Genomic DNA, 14486 nt, shown 5'->3' with positions numbered 1-14486 from the left:
CAATTATCAGCAATTAGGTCAAAGACAGTCAACAGTCAGTCAAAGCAATGGATGATGGCCATTCTTGCAGAATTTGGGCACCATGACCAATAATCAAGAAGTTCACACAACTTGGGACATCATTGGAAATCAAGGTCTCAAGGAATTAGGGTTTGGAATTCATCAGAAGTGGTTCAATCATGCAAAACCCTAGAAAAGTCAACAGAAAGTCAAACTTGGTCAACTGGCCATTTAATCAGTGATTTGATGGATGGAATTGATTTGAAGGAGTTCATTCATGTCTATACAAGCCTCATATGTCATGTCCAACCTCATCATGGAAGAATTTGAAGTCAAACAGAAAATTTCCAGAAATGGAAACTGGACCTGTAACTGAAACCTGCCATAAATGGAAAGTCTTGATCCTCAAACTTACATCATGATACAAGCTTCAAATGAATTTTTGCCCAACATGAAAGTTGAAGATCTTGTTCTCCCATTTCCAAAAAGTCCAAGAACTCTCAATTCCCATGTGTGGTTGGCAAGTTATGATCGAATCGATTTCAGAAAATCTTGAACTTCAAAAGGCCATATCTCCCAAACCGTTTGGCCAATTTTGGTGGGGTTTTTTCCTACAAGTCACATTTGATCCCCTCTTTCCAAAAATATAAATTTCATGAGCCAAAACTTCACCAATCAAGATGGCATATTTTGACTTTTCTCATTTAAATGCAAGTTTGACCAATGTTTGACTTTTTGATATAAACATTTTTCTAGCATTTGGCCAATTGGAACAGCTCAGAAATATCATTTAGAATGTGTTTGCAAGCTCATATTATGCAGTACATGAGGCCATCATGTATCCATGCTTGGTTGCTTGAATTGGAAGAAAAGTACAAGTTTCACCCATGCTCTCCATGCTTGCATTTGAACCATGCCTTGGTACCTTCAAACAGAAAATTAGCAAGTCATTTCTCTGTCATTTGAAGCCTCACTTGCAGCCTAAAATTAACAGCAAAACAAGAAGCCATGTCCTAGTTGCTTAAGAATTGGAAAAGTACATGTTTGCACCATACTTCCACAACCATGCTTGTACTTACACATAACAGTTTGGTGCATCAGATTTTCTGTCATGGACAAACACTACTGACTGGACACATGATTCATTTTCTCTAGGAACATTCACTTGGCTTGTGGCAATTTTCCAATTTTCTGTAAAACTCCAAAGAGAACAAAAGTTGGCTTGGCTCAATACCATATCTACCATCATGTTTCTGTCATGAGGAACCAACAGAAGCAGCCATTTGACAGCAGAAAAAAGCCATGGCTCACTCACCCTAAAAACTGCATTCACCTTGTTTTAGCATTTTCTGCTCAAAATCTCCAAAGGCCTCGATCAACTCTTGCTTCTCTCATGCTTTAGCCATCTTTGTGAGCTCATTTGAACTATCAAACCCTTGCTGTAACTGTATCTTCCTGCCCTGTTTTCTTCAAGTCACAACAATGGTGAAATCGAGATTTGGGAGTTTCAAGCAAGTGTGAGCTGGTTTTCTTCAAGCATTCAACATTGCCAAGCATAAGAGCCACCTGTTTCAGCACAACAACCTCAAAACACCACTGCTTCCTCCATTTCTTCATAACCAAGTAAAAATCTCGATCTCTTCATTCTCTATGCTATGATATGTTTTAGATAGCTTGTTTTGTGCTGATTTCAATGAGCTTCAAATGGTTAAAAATGGTCCAGTATTCATTAAGATATGCTGATCTAAAGTTTAATGCTCATGTGTGTTTTTGCTCGAATCTTGTTTGTTTGTGTGTTTTGATGAAAATGGCTAATGGATTTATGATGTACAATGTTTAATGAGTGTATTGCCATGCTTGATTGTTGTTCCTGGGATTTTTGTTCTTGGTCGAATGCATGATGTTGATGAATGCTTGCTGCAGTTTAGGAAATCCTGCCCAGAAATTTTCCTGCTTGTGTTGTTTTGTTGTTTATGTCATGAAGAACATTGTTACTACCATGCTGTTTGCTTGATGTTTGTTTATGATGATTACATGATGATGAAGTTGGATGATGAAATGCCCTGCTGTTGTTCTAAAACCCTAGAAAATTCCCAGAAAAAACCATATGATTTGTGTTGCATGCTGTTGTCTGGTTGCTATGAGAACATGACCAAATGCTATGCTGTTGTATGCTGGTCGAATGTTGTTTGGATGTTGGAGATACCATGAACCTTGCTGTGCTAAAACCCTAGGGTTTTTCTTAAACCCAGAAAATTTGAATGATTGGCCACGGTACTGTTTCATTGGCTGGTAGCCAATCACAACATTTCAATTGCCTTGCCAAAACGCAGCACTTTGATAAGTGACACCCTGAATTACCAAACTGCCACTGTTGACCATTAGTTTGACTCGTTAGCTCATGTTATGTGCTTATGTTCATCCAATTATTCATTCAACTTTGAAAATCCATTTCTCTTTCAATTTAAATCCAAAAATCATGAAACTTTTTCCATCATGTTCATGAGTGTGTCTGGTATTTAATTATGATGTTTAATCATTTTTTGGTTGACTGGATTTTAATTGACATGAAGTTTCTTGACATGTATGCATAATTGACACCCTTAGCCATTCCTTTTGTGAAATTGTCATGTTGCATCCAATGAGCTTGAAATTTTTTGTGGTGAAACTAGACTCATTGACCTTTGTTTCCATATAGAGTTTATGCATTTCTCATTTGTGATGTGTGAGCTTTGATTTTTTGAAGTGAAGTGTTACATTTGGTGCTACATGAATGATATGCATTTTCCCAATTTTTGTTCACATGCTTCCTCACATCCAAATGACCCAATTTTTTGCATGAATCATCTATCACATGTCTAGTTTGTGTATGAATTTTCTTGGAATTAATTGTGCTGGTTTTCCATTTGATTGTGAATTTTCTTCCCTGCCTAGTCTATGGTTGACTTTTTGTGCTACACATTGCCATTTCATTTGTGAAATTCTCACATCATATTGTATGACCATGAAATTTCATATGTGATAACTAGACATCTCAAGCTTTGCATTGGTGTTAATCTCACTCATTTCTCTGCTGTTTTCAAATTGATATGATTTTTTGAAGTTGACCCATGCTTGTTGACTTTCATTATGCTTACTTGAATTTGGTTTGACTTCATGATTTTAATTGACTGCCTTCCTCTCATCCAAATGCAATGAAATTTGACATGCTTGCCATGCTAGGTGTTAGGATTGAATGTGATTTATTTGATAATTTTTGAGATTGTTTGGGTTGACTTTTGAATGAAGTCTTGCTGTTGACCTTTTTGTATGCCTCTCTTGCCATGCTTTGCATTCCTTGGTGTATGAAATGACAATGGTGCATGATTTGATTATGAATCCAATTGAGATTGCTTCTTAAATGTTTGAACATGAATTGGGTTGACTTTCCTTTGCTGTTTGACTTTTTTTCTTTCATCTTTGACCCTAGGCTAGCCCTAGTGGTCTTTTGAGCTTACAATTGAGCTATTGTTTCAGGTTAAGCACCAATGCCTCAAAGATCATTCAAATTTGATTGAGTTGGATTGTATATATCATGTGTTAACCCTTGTATTGTAGGTGTGACTCATATACTTGAGTCTTGTGCTATGCACATTGGTCCCTCTGTGGTTGACTGTTGTTTCATTTTCCTTTGATTTGAACTGTTAACTTGTCTACTAATAAGTTTGACTTTTTCAGGTACTTTAGTTGCTTAAGTTCCTTGAACTTGCTTTGCTTTGCTATTTAGCAATTGCTTTTGAGGTATAAACCTTTCTTCTTCATGTAGTCTGGAGACCCGGTCTGTTATTTGACCGGGCAAACTGTCTGAAGTCCTCCTTAAGAGGCAATGCCTGTGTGTGTTTAAAATTGTCCCAAGCAGGAAAAGTCCTTCAAGTAAGGCAATTGGTGGAAGGTAGGGATAAGCAATCTATTCCCCACTATTCAGTGTGTCCTCTCTTTGCTCCCATTATATGGTTGAAGCATTGAGATAAAAACCCAAGATCTAATCGAGTCAATAAAGGGGAAAGAGTTCCATCTTTCTGAACTCCCCCACTTTCTATTATTTGATGCTCTCTCTGATCTGAGATAGAAGCAATGAGGCACACCCCTCATCTCCTATTCATCTGCTTCACCTTAGCCTCTCAATGGCAAGGTTAAGAGCGACCTTCACCTATTACAGTGGACTTTCAAAGTCAAACCCTCTTGTGTGAGCCCCCCATTGTTTGGCTATAGAGTGTGTTGTTTGCTATTCATTGATTGATTGATTGCTTCATATGCACTTGTTTGCCTGTATGCTATGCATTTATCATCATCAATTGCCATTAATGCATGATCATCTCATTTGCTTTTGTGATGCTATCATTGTTGTTTGCCCATTGAGGACAATTGTAAGTCCATCTCTTTTGGCCATTTGCTCCTATGATATGGAAGGATAGAGTGTAAGACCTCATTGGTCACTCATAGCTTCTGTTTTGTTTGTTTGATTGTGAGGAAGCAATTGTAAGTCCCTGCAAGTCGGCATTTGCTCTCCTGTGATCATGTTGCATTGTTTGATTGTATGTGAGGATACAACTGTAAGTCCCTGCAAGTTGACATTTGTTTCCTAGGATCATACTGTGTATGTGAGAGTAAGCCCAGACAGATTGGCATCTAACATCCATGTTTTGCTTTTGTTTGTTTATGTGAGGATGCAATTGTAAGTCCCTGCAAGTTGGCATTTGCTTTCCTATGATCATATGTTGGATATTGGTATAAGTCCAGACAGATTGGCATCCGGTATCCAAGTTTCATTTTGTTTTAGGAGATTAGTATAAGTCCATTGAGTGGCCTCTGATATCCAGTTTTGTTTTAGGAGATTGGTGTAAATCCATCTAGTGGTATCCGGTATCCGCTTTTGTTTGTGAGATTAGAGTAAGACCATTGAATGGCATCCGGTATCATTTGTTTGCTTACATTATTATTATTCATTGCCTATTCCAAAGGACACACTTGAATCATCTTCTATATGATTTCAAGAGGTGAACCTTCTAAGAAGTTTTACGATCCATCTTCATCCATTCATCCCCATTATGTCCTAAACCTTTTCATACTTTGATTTCAAACTTAACATAGATATTGTGCAAACATCTTCATGTTTTCCAAACTAAAAACCTGGACCCAAGTCCTTGACTTTTTTCAAACTTCATTTCATAATACTCATTTGAATTAATCTTAGTCATACTTTGACTCCATTTTCATAATCACAATCAATTAACTTCACCCATTCACTTGTTTTGGCTTTGTCCATTGTTAATCTTTTCACACATTAGCCATAGGTTTCAATTATCATTGTGGTTGATGTAAACCTCACCTTATCTTTAGTGAGTCGACTATAAGACTTCCGTACTGAAAACAGGGTTAACCCCTCTAGTGCGTCGAAGCTATCCTCACATGGTGGATGTTGGTCTTGGTCGAGTTTTCTCCCATTGATAATGAAAAGCCTCAGTGCTATTTTTTAAAATTGAATCCACCAACCTTTTGGAAATCTTTTAGCCGAACTACGGTGTTTTGATCCTTACCTTTGATGGAAGGTACGTAGGCAGCGGGTTCATCCGTTCAAACCCAATAATAAAATTGTATATTCTTTTCTCACCATCCCAATCATGTTTGCACAATGCTTATGTCATAACAAATAACAATTTAGTACAACAAGTGTGAAAAGGGCTCCCTAGGAGTACCTAGGACGTAGTGGGTGCCTAACACCTTCCCATTGCGTAATTTACCCCTTACCCAGACTCTCTGATCTTTTTATTAGTTTTCTACGTGTAAAACTTCTTAGGCTTTTGTTCGCTTTTTAGCCAGTCCTTTGGATAAATAAAAGTGCGGTGGCGACTCGAAATCATTGTATGCTTTGCTTATGGTTTAATCGATAAATCATATAGCGACGAATACACCGCTACAACCCTGTAGGTTTTCACAACATTGACAATTATATTAAATCACGTATTTAACATAATAAACAGTGAGTGGTATCGAGCAACATGTCACTACTACCCAAGACACGAAAATGTCATGTGATATGACAAATCCTTTTGTGATAATACTTGTGTGTACAATTACCCTTTTGCCCTTATGTTTATATTGAACACAAGACATCGAACGTATCATCCTTATCCAGTTCAATATCAGGCCATTAGACATTTATCCTATTACATAGGACGGACAAATTCCATCTAGGTCACTCATGTCCCTCAACATTCTTCGTGGAGTACCCATCAACTGCCTTTATGGTTATCCAGTTACGGGAAACGTTTGATTAACAATAAAGCACTCGACTCTACATCTAGGGTCCATAGTGGTTTCAGGTCAAATGGTGGTATACACCACTATCACCATGAGAATAACTTATGACACTTTGCATAACATTCTATATAGTATTCTCATAGCAGGTAAATCCACTATAAATATTACTCATAATATTCATACATATGTTTAAGACTTGATAACTCCTTATACATGATCCATGAGATGTGATCACCAGTCTATATACATAATAGTCTTAATACTTTAATTTTATCCCACTTCACAACAAAGCTCGACTACATATACTTTAAGAATAATGTCCTTATGTTTAATGGGATCTCATGATTAAGTCACACTTGATACATTAAACGAACTAGCTATTCTAGAGACTTTATTAAACAAACATAATAAAGAAAAATCCTTTTATTATTAATAAATAATTTGATACAAGTACCAAAAGTATTGGCCTCTAGGGATTACACCAACACAACGGGCCAGACCCGTTTTTCCACCCCTAGCCGCTACTGAGTCTAGCCCAACTGCTGCTGCTACTAAACCTAGCCCAACTGCTACTACTCAGTCTACCCCAACTGTTGCTATTGCTCAGCCTACTCCAACTGCTGCTACTTCTATTTAACCTACTCCAACTGCTACTTTAAGTCAGCCATCACTACTGAAGCTAGCGGAAATATACCTGAACGTATCGCACGCTTGAACATACAACAAAGTCACCATCAAAATTTATTTATTCCCGAAGGAAAGGGAAAAAATTGATAAAAACCCGGGGAAAGAGATATGTTGGGTAAGGAAGTCGATTGTGAAAGGGGAAGGTATTAGCACCTCAAACATCCATGGTACTTCATGGGAACCGTTTTGATTGTTCTCGCTCGAATAGGTGTGATATATAAGATTACTCACAAAAGGATGGGAAAGGAAATAAATAAAGTGCTTGATGAGGATTTAGGCTCTCATGCCTATGTATCCTTATAGTGCAATGAGGAATTCAGAGCTTCATAGTTCAAGGAACTAGAGGCAGGAGGTGAAAAGAAGTGTGATCAAGGTATGGTCTGAATCAAAGAATTGTATTTTAAGCTCTAAGAAGGGTGGAAAGATGATCCCAAGAGTAAGGTGGCTATTACCAATACGTGGACCAGCAGGCCGCCACTATAAGGTAAAGACAAAAAGATGAAGAAATAGGTGTTTAGGCACAATCCCAAACATATCTTGGTTCACAAGGTGATGCAAGGAGCATCATAAAGAGGTAGTGTATTTGGCACAAAGATAGGTATATCACATGGAGTGAAGGAAGGTAGAATACAAATGTATCGTGGAAATGAATCAATGAAGTGACCGAAGTCACAATAATTGAATATTTGATGATGAGTGACTGGAGAATTATTGTTTGAAATCGAAAAGTGAAAGTGTATTGGAATCCATAAGAGAAATGAAATTCATACCATAGAGGGAAACAACTTTAACCGACACGTGGACCAGCAAGCCGCCACTATAGGGTGTTTAGCCAAAAGGGGAGGAATTAAGTGTGTGGGGTTGTAGCCCAAACAACTCTAGGTATAAAGGAGGACTATTCGCTATACGTCCGGAAAGGGTATATATGGAATCCCAAAGAAAGTGTATTTCGATGTCAAAGAGACAGTATGTCACTGGGTGAACGATTTATGATCGAAGGTTGATAATGGATAGTGAAAGATATGGATGGTGCCTTAAGGCAAAAGAAAGAATAATTAGAACTATGCTCGCTAAGGAATCGCATCCTCGTGCCTACGTATTCTCATCGTACAATGAGAAAATCAGAGCAATCCTAGTTCGGAACCACGAGAATAGAGAAAGACATTTGTCTAATCAACAGAGGCTCACGAGACAAACACCACTTTTCAAAGAATGATTGTAGTATGACAGTACAAGGAATAATGTGCCACTGGATGGGGAACAAACAGTTTGAGATCAACGAAGGATAATATCTTGGATTAAAGAAGGAGATAGACTCTGAATTAGAGAGCAAGGTAGGTGTTTACCAGTACGTGGACTAGCAGGACCTCCAGTATAAGGTAAAGTTAAAAAGAAAGACTGAATTAAGTGTTTGGGCAAAGCCTCCAAACAACTCTCAATTGAGGAGATGGACTGTCGTTAAGACATCTCAAAAGGATAGATAAGGAGTCTAAGGAGAAGTATGATTGATCTCAAAAGGATGATATGATTGAATGAATGGAGAATGATTGATTGATAAATAGGGTAACAATAGATGAGGTAGATTGATAAATAAGATAGCTCGCGAAGAATCTGGATTCTCCTGCCTACGTATCCTTATAGTGCAATAAGGAAATCATAGCTTTCGTAGTTCAACCTACTAGGGCTGAAAACAAGGTGATTAAAGAGGCAAGAGGAGATGATCGAATGGTTGAATTGAAATGACCAGAATGGAGATTGAGTTGACTTGGTAGTTGTAGAATAAGAATCACACTAAAGTCTATGGGTAAAGGTGGATGGATACAATAAGCAACGAGCCAAACGTCTCGCACCCAAAGATATCCAAAATGAGTGTAGGAAAGCTCCAGTCTCATTCCTTCTTTACCACTTAAGGCTTGTGGCATGTAATTCTCGTCTTAACTTTCAAGTGGAGAGAGAAGAATCTTTGTTGTTGTTTCTTGTATTGATGTAGACCTTATCAATCATTCGATTCGAATTGCACTAAAGTCTATGAATATAGGTGAATACGATAAGCGTTGGGTCATTCGTCCCATACCCAAAGATATTAAGAATGGGGGTAGGAATTCTTCATTTCCATTCCTTCTCCATTGCTTAAGGCTCGTGTCGTACAACTTGATTCATGATTGATAAGTTGTTGATGTAGTCCTTGCTTTGTGAAGAGACACTTGCCAATAGTATGATTAGGATTATGCTAAAGCCTATGAATAGAGGTGAATACGATGAGCGTTGGGTCATTCGTCCCATACCCAAAGATATTCAGAATGGGGGTAGGAATTCTCCTGTCCCATTCCTTCTCTATTGCTTAAGGCTCATGCCACACAATTCCAACTTTGATTTAACAAGATCTTGTACTTTTCCACCTTTGAAGCATTTGTATAATTCGCTGCTTGATATGATTGAGGATGCCTTGACTGAGAAATTTGACTTGAGACCTCGCGTTCCACAACTTAGAGAAAAAGTCTTATTAAGTGACCAAGGATCTTTTGGTCACTCAAATTAGACTGTGGGATTATACAAGTTCAAAGTATTTAATTAATCAAAATTGCTTTTTATCAATTTAATCATGGGTTTGATTTGATTGGAACTAGGTTTGAATCTAATCTAATGGTTAGAATTGTTAGAAACTATCATAAGGGATCATGTCATGGTTAGTCAAAAGTTTGACTAAAAGTCTATGCTACGATTCCTAAGGGAACATGTTATTGTTAGGACTTTGGGATTAAAATTCTAACTTAAATTCTATTCCTAAAGGAGCATGTGATTATAGTGAAAAATGTCCAAAATTACCCCTAAAGGGTAAAACTGTCTTTTGTCAATTTTTATCGAATCTAAAAATCTAATTATGAAAATTCTAGGTGAATTCCTAATTGGTTTAATTAACCTAAATTCTAACAATCAAAATTAATCTAATCAACAAATAACATGAAAACAAAAAGCAAATAAAATAGGAGGGCCTTTGCAAAACAGAGGATGCAGGCCTGGTTTATGTGTGTAGGAAAAAGAGAGCAAAACAGAGTCCAAATGCATAGGCTTCAGTTGCCAAAGCCCAATGATGAACAAGTTCTTTTCATCCAGGGGGTGCAGTAGAGAAAATGGAGTGAGAGGATTCTGCATTGGGCTTGTAGTATGACAAGCCCAAACAGAAATAAGCCCACAGATTGGGGGGCTAGTTTGGAACAAGCCAACCGAATTTTGAATATGCATTGCGCCTTCTCCATAACAACTCAAACCGTCGGCGCCAGAGCTCCGCTGTGGGCCACCGCACCTGAAATCGCTTCCGGCGGTGGTGGCTACCGGAAATGAAAAGCGGAAACACCCCTATCTTCGTCTCCATCTCCTGAATAAGGATCTAAACTCCAAACTCTCTAATTTATGGCCTAAATGCAACATCTGAGACCAAATCCCCAAGAATCCCTAAAATTCAGATCTATGATACTCCTCCATGAGCAAGATTCGAAGCTTTTCATGATAGAGGTTTGCAACAACATAATGCAAGGTTCATCATAGCAACACAAATGTAATGAAAATAGTGAAAAATGAACCTACCTCCGAAGCTGAGATTTTCTCCGGCAAGTGTTGATCGGAGAAGATGAAGACGGAAAATCACTTGTACAAATAGGTAAGATATTGCCTTTGCTTCATTCTGATAAGCTTGTTTTCCAACTCTTCTTCTTCGAAAAAATACTGTAGTGTAATGAGGTTGAGCTCACTCTTCTTGAAGCTTCAATGTAAAGTTTCAATGGAGTTTTGGAAATTGAGCTTTGAGTGTGAGAGGGAGAGGGTTCAGAGAAAGATCGCAGAGAATTGAAGGTGATGAAAGCAAAAAGGTTGCAAAAGGTTGAGTGTTGAGAAGTGAAGACTTCAAATGATGGTGAAGATGAGAATTTATAGAGATTAGGCTTGGGATTAATGAGGCTTAGAGTTAGGCTTGAAGTTAGTTAAATGAGGTCTGAAGTTAGTTGGGATGAACTCAGTGAGTTTAGGTAGTTAACTCACTGAGTTGGAAGTTAGTTAATTGGTTAATTTAGTGGAAATGGGGGTTTATGACTGGCTATTGCAGGTGAGGACTTGAATGAAATTAAGCTTTGATGTTGGCTAATGACATGCTATTTATTTGATTTAGGTGTGGATGACTTACAGCTGTATGTTACTCATTTTATGGTTATGTTATGCAAGAGTGATTTTGGGTTTTGTTCTGCTTGTGCAGGTTCAAATGTTTGTGAATCTGCTGCACTTGGTTTGCTGCAGAATTAATGTGTTCACAATGCATATGGTTGAAGCTTGATGAAGTAATGAACCTTGGAGTGTTGTCGGATGCTCACGGTTCTCCTAGTGTTCATGCAGGTGTGCATACTCGTCTTGGACAGAAAGCCTTGGATAAATTCAATGATAAAGGATCATGCTTCAACCCAAAAGTTCCCTTCTCACATTAGTAGTGCAAAAATCCTACGAAACAAGCTATGAGTCGACTCAAATAGGGAATGAGTCGACTCAAATAGGGAATGAGTCGACTCAAATAGAATTTTTCCCAGGGTTGAGCCGACCTGGGAGTCGACTTGTTCGGACCCGCGGCGAAATGATTGAAAGGAAAATTGGAAATGAGTCGATGCAAGGAGTGAATGAGTCGACTCAATCAGGATTTCCCAGAATTGAGTCGACCTGGGAGTCGACCTGTTCCGACCCGAGGGAACAAGGTTCAAAGAAAAAGGTGAATGAGTCGACGTGAAGGGTGAGTGAGTTGACTCACTCAAGTTTCCCAGAATTGAGTCGACCTTTGGGTCGACCTGTTCGGACCCGAGGGTTTTGCGCAGAGTCATGAGTCGACTCATAGGGCTAAAACTTCCAAAAATGAGTTTTTGCAATGTATTACACCTTCTTTGCACCCTTTTTTGCATGTAATGAATATTTTATGTATAAAATGAAAGGAATTGACCGATTAAATGAAAATGACTTGACTTAATACACGAACATGACCATAAAATCGAACCATGGGCCCACAACTAGGGTTTAGAAGCCCAGTTCATGCTCGGAGGCCGAGCAAAAAGATTCCTCAAGACCAAGAATTTGGGTTGCAACCTGCAGGATGATCAATACCCATAATTTCTAATCTAAACCTGCTTTGTTATCCATAAACCTTGAATTCATGATGTTTGTTAGTCAATGTTAACCACAAATGAATGATGATGAATATGCATGAGACATGAATGAGGTTATATGGGCCATCACTGCCTGCTGCTTCAAGTCATCCAACACCAACTGGAGGTTCAACTCAACAACCACCCAAAAAGAAAAGGAGACTTAAAAAAGGCCTAAAACCTGTTCTTAGCCAACCCTAATACTTATGATTTGTTCTTAACCACTTTTGTTGGTTATGTTATATAAAATATGACTTACAATGCCTATTTTTGTTTATGACTCATGTCTTGTAATTCCACGTTTGTTGGTTGTGTTCTGTAACATATGGCTAACAATGCCTATTTTGTAGTTTCCGACTTATGGCTTATAATGCCGCTTTTGTAATGACTTCTAATGCAACCTTTTGTTATGATTTATAAAGCAACCTTTTATTATGACTTATGGTTATATGGCTCACAGAGGTGTTCATTAGAAACAAAATTACAAAATTATGTATCTGTCAACATTGTTATGACGTATGGTTATGTTCTGATATGTTCTGAGGCATTCATTTGTAATGACTTATAATGCAACCTTATGTTCTATGAACAAAATTATGGTTATGTCAACATTGTCATTAATAACATAATGAAATATTCATTTAATTCATAAACTCATTACACAAAATTACATCTGTTCTGATATTTTCATTGGAAACAAAAGTAACATTTCACTAATAACATCATGACAATTTCATTTCATTCATAAACTCATTACATAGATGTGCTTTTGTTCACCAAATGCAACCAACATACATAACAATGTTGACATATACATTTCATGACAGATACACATAAAAGACAGATAAATTCATAGACTGATAAAATTCAAACCTAAAAATACATTGTTACAAATACAACATTCAACACTAAGCTCAATATTCCAACCACAATGGACACTTTCAACAATCCTCTAGTCTGACTGATTTCATTCTTCAATTTGTACACTTTCTTCTTTTGCTTTTGAATCTTCAGATCCCTTTCATTAATAATGTCGTCATCTAACCATTTGAAATAATTTCATCCCTTATGCATATGATTCCTGTAATTTCTATAACCCTATAATTTCCCCCCAAAATTAACACTGTTCATGTCACCCACATTACGAATGACATTTTCTTTTTCGCAAAAACACTCCCTCATCTTGCTTCTACGAATTACCGATCCAGTTGTTCCAATAAGAGCACTGCTTGACAACTTTGATATTGGAGAGAATGAAGTTTAAAACCTAGAAATGGATTGAGGAAGAAAGTAAACACAAGAGGAGTTTTTTTTTACACCATGGGATTGAGGAAGAAAGTAATCACAAGAGGTTTTTTTTTACACGATGGGATTGAGGAAGACAATAAACACAAAAATGTTCAACATAACCTAAATTCTAACACAGACAACCTTAAATAATGTTTTTTTTTATAAATAATTTTGATGAGTCATTACAAAGTTGGCACGCCACGTTAGCAAATACAAACGTTTTCACAGCTAAACTAATTGAAGAGGCCAACATTGCTAACATAACTAATACTACGAGACCAAACTGTAACAAATTTTTATTAAGGGACTAAAGCGGAACTAAAAATTAACTTATATGACCTTGGGACTAATTATACCTAAAAGGTAAATGACAATTATCAAAAATAACTTTTTCATCAATGTGGGTTAAAAAGTTATAAATAAAAGTTAAAAGCTCTTTTTTAGGTCTTATCAAACAGACTCTAAGGCTCTATTTGATAAAACTAGCTGATAGTTGATAGTTGGTAGCTGATGACTGATAGTTGGTAGCTGATGGCTGATAGCTTATAGCTGATGATTGATAGTTGATAAATTAATTTGAATGTTTGATAAATTAACTGTTACACTAGCTGATAGATGCAAAATGACAAATGATATTCTTAACTAAAAATTGGCGGTTAATTATCTTATTATATTATATTATCAAATTACATTTTATTCGATAAAAATAACTGTATTAATAAAAATATTCAAAATAGTTTTAATATATATGAAAAATTAAAAATAACATCAAAATATATTAAATTTGTATACAAATTTATAATGAAATTTAATGAGATACACAAATTAGTAACATTGTATTTTTGAATTAAGTTAGATTAATTCAAAATAATAATAATAAATTTTTTTGTTTAATATTCTACAATAAAACTGGAATGATATTCAAATTTTTTTTGTCTCATTGATCTCATTGATTCTCTTATGGCGTTTCACTAACTTGAGAATTATCAACTCTATTTTGAAATTCATTATATAATTTTGATGTTACTTAAAACA

This window comes from Lathyrus oleraceus, chromosome 3, assembly GCF_024323335.1.
Source record: "Lathyrus oleraceus cultivar Zhongwan6 chromosome 3, CAAS_Psat_ZW6_1.0, whole genome shotgun sequence".
NCBI lineage: Eukaryota > Viridiplantae > Streptophyta > Magnoliopsida > Fabales > Fabaceae > Lathyrus > Lathyrus oleraceus.
Note: the sequence above shows the minus strand (reverse complement) of the source record.